An 8,089-nucleotide genomic window follows, 5' to 3' on the forward strand; every position below is an offset into this window, starting at 1 on the left:
GTCCCTGCCACCAGCTGTGGCCAGTTCCTGATGCATGAAAAAATTGAGTGGTAGGAAGAAAAACAGAATATATCTGGCCAATTGTGCATTATGGAAAAAAAATCTTCCTGACCCCTGAACGTGACAGGCTGGAGGTGGGAAGCACGAGATTCAATAATGTGCATTGTCTGAATGCAGAGTTGCAAGCATTATGACCATGCTGAGGGCAACAAAGAGCTTCCTGTCCTCTCCACAGCTTATGAAGGCAGGGAATGAGCAGGGGGATGCACTAATTCACATGTTTCCAGACTCCAAACTGCTGTGGCCCCTACCCTACACTCCTGACTATAAAATTTCCCCAGGGAACTTAATTAAAGCATGATTTGTAGAAAAAATATCTAATCTTGCATTAAACACTCTGAACAATGGGCAAGTCTACTGCCTCCTGGGGAAAATCTTCCAGTGTATGATTGTTAGCCTCACTGCTAGGCAGTTGCATCTACTTCAGGGATGATTTTGACTACCTTAAATGGAAAGCAGGGTAGATTTGCACCTTACAGGCACTTTATAACTTAGACTTCCAGCCACTGGTTTTTGCTACGTCTTTGTCAGCAAGATTGAAAAACTGCCCATAATCCACATACCTGTTTTCCACATGTGAGCACCGATGTACAAAGAAGCCGTTTCTCAATCTTCATTCATTAAACTGAAGAGGTTTTGCTCTTTAAACTTACTATAATAATGGCTTGTTTTGCAGGCAAGGCATCACTTTTCTGGCTCTTCTTTGAACTCTGTCCAATATTTTCTACATTCTTCCTGAAGTGTGGACACCAGACCCAGACACAATATTTAAATAATGGCCTTAATGTAAAAGACAAAGTCACTTTCCTAATTGTCTTTGATATTCCTCTTTTTATGCATTCAGAATGCATTGCAGTAGATGTTAAAGCAGAGCACTGCAATGAGAGCTCAGGTTCAGGCAATTACTGCTAGTGGCCCTGTAAATCCTTTCTTTTATTATCCCCATTTTATTTATGGGGAAACTAAGGCATAAATATTGATTGATCTCAAGCCCTTTCACACCTAACATCTCACATTGACTTAAATGGAGTATCTAACCAAAAGGGGTGCAGGATTAGGATCAATTTTCTTGACTGTCAGTCCACTGTTGTCTTTCAGAAACAGGAGATCAGTCTCCAGAATTGGATAACACAAAAGAACTTCCATTAGGTGGGATTTCTGAGGGTAGAAGTGGACATCACCTGACATCACATCTGTGCTACCATAAACATTTTCATGGCAGTACAGGCGGTGAGCAAATAGATGTCCCTACCCTTTGTCGTGCCACTGATGTGATGCAACAAAAGGCAGTGTTAAATAGTGCCATTTTACTGCAGTGGGTTTCTGCTCTGTGGCTGGAGAGTATGGGCAGTCTGGAGCTGCCCGCACTCTCCAGTCACCCTGTGCAGATGGCTCTGGGCACTTGAGGGGCTTGATTCTGTGCACTCTGGGAATTCCCACCTAGGATTGAGCCCCTGTAGCTCAGAGAGCACCTTCCCAGCTTTCCCCACTTATATAGGTGTATGTGCCCTAGCAGGGCCTCTGTAAATGGGGAAAGTCAGGGTTCCCCACTTATGAAGACCAGCTCCAGGATCTAAGGACACAAGGGGGGGAAAGCCCACATGGGCTCCATCATGGAAGTACAGAAGTACAGAAAGCCCTGGTGCCCCATGCCTCCACATGGCCCACCCTGGGACCCAGGCCACGTCCCATGCTGACCTGTGCTTCACAGAGAGGCATGGGTTGGCACAGGTCCTGACAAGGAGGCACAGGGTGGTGTGGCACCTGGGGAATTCCCAGTGTCCTGTGCTTCCATACTGGGACCTACACAGGTTCTGTGTGAATCATGGGTCAACGCTGGGACCTGACACAGGTCCCAGCACTGAGGCACAGGGTACTGGGAAGTCCACGAGTTCCCCACCACGGTGCACCTCCTTGCCAGGACCCACACCAACCCCTACTTCATGCAGAGGCAGGCATCAATGTGGGCCCTGGCACAGAGGCACGGGGCACTGAGGTTGCCCCAGGGCCCATACTGCTCTGCACCTCTGCATTACCCTGTACTGAGACCCATGTTAACCCTTGCTTCTGTGTGAGACACACATTGGCACAAGAGCTGGGCCTTAGCAAGGAGGCATGAGACAGTGGGGGATGCAGGGAATCACTGGACAAGAGGAACAGGTCACCCACTGTCCCCCATCAGGCAGAGGCCCCATGTGGGACAACGGGAGATGTGTTTTGCCCAATAAAGTAGATCAGCTGTAGAGGGAAGTGTCCTCCCACAGCTTGATCCACTTTGTTTGGTGAGGTCTGTTTTTACTCTAAGAGAATAAGGAGCTATTTCTTTGTTTTTCTCTGTTCTTCATTTGCTGTTGTCCATCTAGACCCAAAACAGAAATTCCTCTGAAAAGACTGGAAAATATTTGGTAGAATGAAAACCAGGAATTATGATTAACTCTAGCAAGGCTGAGATCCTGCAATGAGCAGAAGACTTTAACCCCAATCTAACAAAGCACTAATGCATGTACTTAAAGCGTAGTAGTGAGCTGATTGACCTCAGCACTGAAAGAGAAGTACGTGCTCAAATACCTTTGTGAATGGAGGCTTGTCAGCTGAAAAGGATAAAGTATTACTATGATATTACTTTGTCAGAATAAGAGGATGTCAGCCTGCTACATTTATTGAAAAAATAACATACTATCTAACCAATTTCAAAGTATATTGATAATACATGGGAATTGGTTAGGATCTTGTAACTAATTAGTGGGCATATTTAGTTTTACTATCAAAAGCAGCAGGAGAACATTATTCAGTTTAAAGGGAAATTAGTTTACCATCTTTATTTGCACTGAGTAGCACCTTAACCTGCAAATGGTCCCATTGATTTGAATGATACTGTGTGGGCAGTAATGTGCTAAGCACAGTGAGCAAACGAGTCAAAATCTGATCCAGTTTGGATCATAAATTCTTTGCCTCTCACTGCAGACTTGTGCATCATCTGATGGGGCTCTGTTTCTTAGGCTCTAAAACATAATAATAATAATACTTATTATTATTATTAGGGCTGTCAAGTAATTGCCATTAATCTGTGTGATTAACACAAGAACCAATTAATGTGTTAATTTTTTTAATGCATTAATTGCCCATGTGGTTTTGGAGCCTGCACCTGAGCTGCCTTGACCCACTGTCATCCCTGCCGCCTCTGGGCCATGCAGCAGGGCAGCGGTGGCAGTGCAGGGGAGCCGTAGGGCATCCTGGGCGAGGGCTCTGGGTGGCTGTAGCAGGAAGAGGGGGAGGGAGGATACACCTATATATCTACCCAGGGCCCCGAACAGCCAGGCTGGCAGTGCTGGGGATTTGGGAAAGACAGTAGTGAACTGCAGAGGGGCTACCTAACATCCTCAGGCCCCCACGGCCATATGAGCCTCAGGCTTGGGCTTGGGGTGGGGCGCGCATGACTTGGGCTCCATCAACACTGGGTTGGGGCCAGGGCCAGGGCCCATCCAGGACCCCAAGCAGCTGGGCTGACAGCACCGGGGGGTTGGGGAAGGTGGCACTGGGCTGAGGTGGGGCTGCCTGGGATCCTTGGGACCAGGGCAGGTCAGGACTGCCTGAGACCTGCTGAGCAAGTGGGGAAGTTTGGGCTGGGGCTCGGGGTGCCCGCAGCTGCCGCTGCTGGGGCAAGAGCAGGGTGAGTCCACAGCTGCTGGGAGTGTGCTCAGGGGGCATGCCCTGGGCCCACGGCAGCTCCGTGGAGACCCCGCTCAGATTGGGCATCATGGCGCCACCTGCCAGGGCGTGTGGGGGGTCTCCCCTCCCCTGGCTCCAAACTCCCCACACACACCCATAGCCCCCCACACCTTCACAACCATACAAAGTACCTGCATAATTTTGCAGTTTTGAGTTTTTCTGCACATAGTTTTGAGTTTTCAGCTGTGCGATTAAAATCACGATGAACTGCGACTAATTTTTTTTAATCATGCAACTAATCGCGATCAATTTTTTAAATCATTTGACAACCCTATTATTATTATTATTATTATTATATAATCATCGTCATTATTATGTACCGTGAAGGTTGCCAGTAGATAGCTTCGCAGTTTGTTTCTCTAAGCATTCATTTTAGGAGACACCCCTCACTGATGGAGAAAATAAGTTGATAAGAACAGAAGAAGCTATATGCTCTGGGCCAAATTGTGTCTCGAGTTTACCCCACGTCACCCCAGCAAGCGCCTTTGCCTTTGGAATGCACTTTCTATATCAGCAGCTTCCATTTTTAGATGCTCATCTTCAGCGTCCGAGCCTTCTTCATGTGCAAAGCATAGCTGGAAATCTCGTAAGGACATGGTCTCTTGTGAAATATTTGGTACTTTCCTCTACTGTCTGGACAGAAATAGCATGAGAATAACCTCTGCCTGCATCACCCTTTTTGCTTCTGATCACAACTGAAGCCTGTGGAAGACAAAAAAAAGCAGAACACAGATAAACAGTTAACTAATGTTTTTTGAACCTTAAAAAAACTTCAGTTTGAGTTTGGGATAAAAATCCACAACAGTCTTAATTTAGCCAAACTGCTTTACATAGATTTCAATCCAAAAAAGGACCATTGTAATCATCCAGTCTGACTTGCAAACCACAGTCCACAGAACCTCACCCAGTAATTTCCATACTCTGGATCCATAACTTTAGTTTGAGCTACACCATATTGTATATAACATCATTCAGTTTTCGCCGTGTCTACTTGTAGTATTAAGCAGTCAAGCTACAAATCACCATTGACAGCTTCTGGCTTTGCCATTTATTTGCCACTATGTTTGTTAAAGGAAAACGTTAACACTTCTTATAAAAATATATAGCACCTAGGGACCCCATTTTCACAGAATTAGTTTAATTCTGATTTTGATATGCTGCTGGCACTGCTTATGTTCTCCCAAAAAAAGAGGCATATTAAAGACAGCAGTCCAATGCTGGATTTCATATTCTTTGGCATTTTTAAGGTAGATAGCCAAAAATCTCTTACATTACATAAAACAATGTGCATGGCTACATTTGAAGAAACAGTTTGGAAATTATGGGGAAGCTGTTTAATCTTCTCATTTTAAGCTAATCATTGTATATCAATAACTAAAAAAGGGTTATGTGGTATGTGCACTGCCAGCTTTACTCTTTGCTCCCTTTGTTCTCTTTCCTGTTCCTTTATATTTCTAATAAAGCCTTCCTATGTAGAGGCAGCAGCATTTTGGCAAGGAGGTGCACACCTTGCACTCTTTCCTGGAAACTTCATTTTTTATTGGTTTTTTTATTGCTTGTCAATCAGAAATGAGACCACTGGGAGAGGTGGCCATCTTTCACATGCACAGCTTTCCGATTATACCTTGCTTTCAAGTAAAAACTTGGAAATCCCGTTAAAAAAATCCATATAAAATATGAAAAAGGGGGAAGGAAAATGGTGGCTCCAGCATCTCCTCCCATATTGTTGTTTGGGATTTAAATGTAATTGTAGTACGTGTCTTTTTTGGCCCGTGGCAGGCATTTTTTTGACCGTTTGCACAGAAGCCAACACTCATTGATTTGAAACATAAAGACCAGATGTCACCTCTCAGCAGCTCTGTAGTTTCACAGCTGAGGTTTTTAGGTCTGCATTGTTTGCCAATAGCTAGCACCAGCTGAAAGTTTTTCCCCACCAGTCGCGCACAGCCCGTCATGAAACTCAGTTTATAAGATTATTTTGCTTTGCTGCTTTATAATCTGTTGTCTTCCAAAAGTAAACTGGCTTTTATATGATCACAGCATCAAGATCGGGGTGGAGGGGGGCCGAGACTGTTTATAGTAACTGCGGTAGTATGGTTTACCTTGTATGAACAGTTATTTTGAGTCTATAATACAGAATCAGCTGAAATATGACCTTTACTAAGAGAAAGACAAAAGACTGCACAGCAGCAACTTAGCTAAGTAAAACATATGTGGAAACTACATCCTGAGCCGCCTACCAGCCTACATTTTGGCTTCCCCGCAAGGTCATTAAAATTGTCATGAGGGATTTTGACCACTTAAGTTCTTCCAGGAACTGTACAAATTGTTCTAAATTTTCAGTTCATAGAATGCTTGTTCCTTGGCTCGCTGAAATGGTTCCCAAGTCCATTTCTACTTTAAACCTGTTCTATTTCCGAGAAATCCCAAATGACTGTATGGTTACAAAAACTAACCAGCTCGGTGGTAATTAAGTCGTCATGATATACAGCAAATTCAGCCTTCTGCAGGTATATCTGGGTGAAAAAGATTGATATAAGCAAAGATTACAACAACAAAAAGGTAATTTAAAAATAGATTCTAAAACTTTCCTGGTGACTTCTCCGGGAGGGTTAAGGATTTGTGCAGGGCCTCACTACAGAAACAGCAATGGCCTTGACCTCAGATGGCAGGAGGGAATCAAAAAGATAAAGACGCTAAGGAAGAGGTCAGTCTACTTGATCTCAGTGAAAGAGGCTGAACTCTAAAACGAGTTCACAATAATGGCTTCCTTCATAGTACAGAAAAACTGGAAAGCCAGCAGCAGGGAACATACATCCTTCAAGTCTGGAGTCATGCTTTCTGCACAGAAAAGGTGCAACACCGGAAACGGCAATAAGGATTCCCTTACCTGTCTTGATGCACGCATGGAGAAAGGGGCTGCCCCTCCAGGACAGTCAGCTGCTCAGTCTCTAGGTCATTCAATCCCGGCATGATGTTGAGGAATAAGCAGTTGCTGCATGCGGCGAGCTAACTCCTTCGCAGCACAGCTGGGCAAGGAGGGGGATAGAGAGGAATACGGACTGACGGCCAATGTGTCAGTCAATGCCACTAAGTCAAAAAGTCACTGTAATACCAGACCAGTGGCAACAACACTTCCTTGAATGAGGAGGAAGCAGGGAGCAAATTGTGCCTCCGAGAATTTTTGCTGAGTAACACCACCTTTGGGAACGACTTCTGGAGTGCCACATCTTCTGGAGGTCCCCTGGGCACCGTGCCTGGAGGCACAATCTAGTCTTACGGATGTACCGGGACTGTGCTTTTAGTGCACAATTGGAAAACTAGCAGGAGTGCTATGCACATTAAAAAGCATCCAGTCAAGGCCGAGGGAAATATTTTTGCGAACAAATGATTACATACTGTAAATTACTTCATCAGTCTCTTGGTTATTAAAAATTGATTTCCTCCTGCATTTTTTTTTTGCCACAGACTTTATCCTGAATTGTTTATACTCCATAAATATTTATGATCTTCAGGGGAAAAAAAGGAAGTATGTTAAAATCTTTAAGCTAGGCATTCCTATGATGCCAAGGATCTATGAGTAATTTGTACCTTTTGAGTAATTGCACTGACAATTGCATTTTTTGGGGCTTTTTATGACTCAAGAAAAGTGCCCTAATCCTGGGTGAAAGCCACAAAGGACGTGGTAGAAACCTACTCTTGAATTCCTTGCACACCCATTAACTCCTGTGGGAGACTTGGGTAGGCAAGGAACTCAAGATTAGTCCTCAGAGAAACAGCCTGAGTCAAACCCTGTTCAGCCATTCCCAGTGCATCCTTCAGTGAATGAACACTGGCATCAATGGGACGGTAGAGGGTATAAGTCAGGACAGAATTTGTCCCTTTGCAGGTCAATAGCCCTGGTTCAGCTGTGAGGCTGGAAACAGCATTCAGCAAAGAAAGAAAGAAAGAAAGAAAGAAAGAAGAGGATGAAAAGCAAACCTGAGTGCCAGCCAAGCTGGAAACACTTATAAAAGCTGCGGGAGAAAGATCAGAATAAAAACGAGGTGGAGGGAAGTTTTCAAGGGACAATTTGCCGACAGAGCATTTGTGTACATCAGACGTGGAGCCGTTCTTGAGCTGGACTTTGGCCAGATTTCTCATCCTACTCTTTCAGGATTACAAACACCTCATTGTACTCAGCTAACAGCAGTCACTGCTCAGTAACCCTTTGAGTCGTTGCTGAATGACTTAGGGAAGCGAATGCTCTGCCCACTGCGGCTCTTCACATTTTTGCCCCTCAAATGTGTAAAAGTGAAAG

At 44.6% G+C, this 8,089-nt stretch overlaps 1 long non-coding RNA gene across 1 annotated transcript; it reads right to left on the bottom strand.

Moving 5' to 3' along the window:
- Positions 1-3,997: 3,997 nt before the first annotated feature.
- On the bottom strand, positions 3,998-6,673 carry LOC109281418 (uncharacterized). Its single transcript, XR_002088067.2, has 2 exons — positions 6,246-6,673; positions 3,998-4,491 (listed from the first exon to the last, which is right to left on the bottom strand). It is a non-coding gene; the product is annotated as an uncharacterized LOC109281418 (long non-coding RNA).
- Between the last annotated feature and the right edge of the window lie 1,416 nt (positions 6,674-8,089).

Source organism: Alligator mississippiensis, chromosome 4 (assembly GCF_030867095.1).
Source record: "Alligator mississippiensis isolate rAllMis1 chromosome 4, rAllMis1, whole genome shotgun sequence".
In the NCBI taxonomy this organism is placed as follows: Eukaryota; Metazoa; Chordata; order Crocodylia; family Alligatoridae; genus Alligator; species Alligator mississippiensis.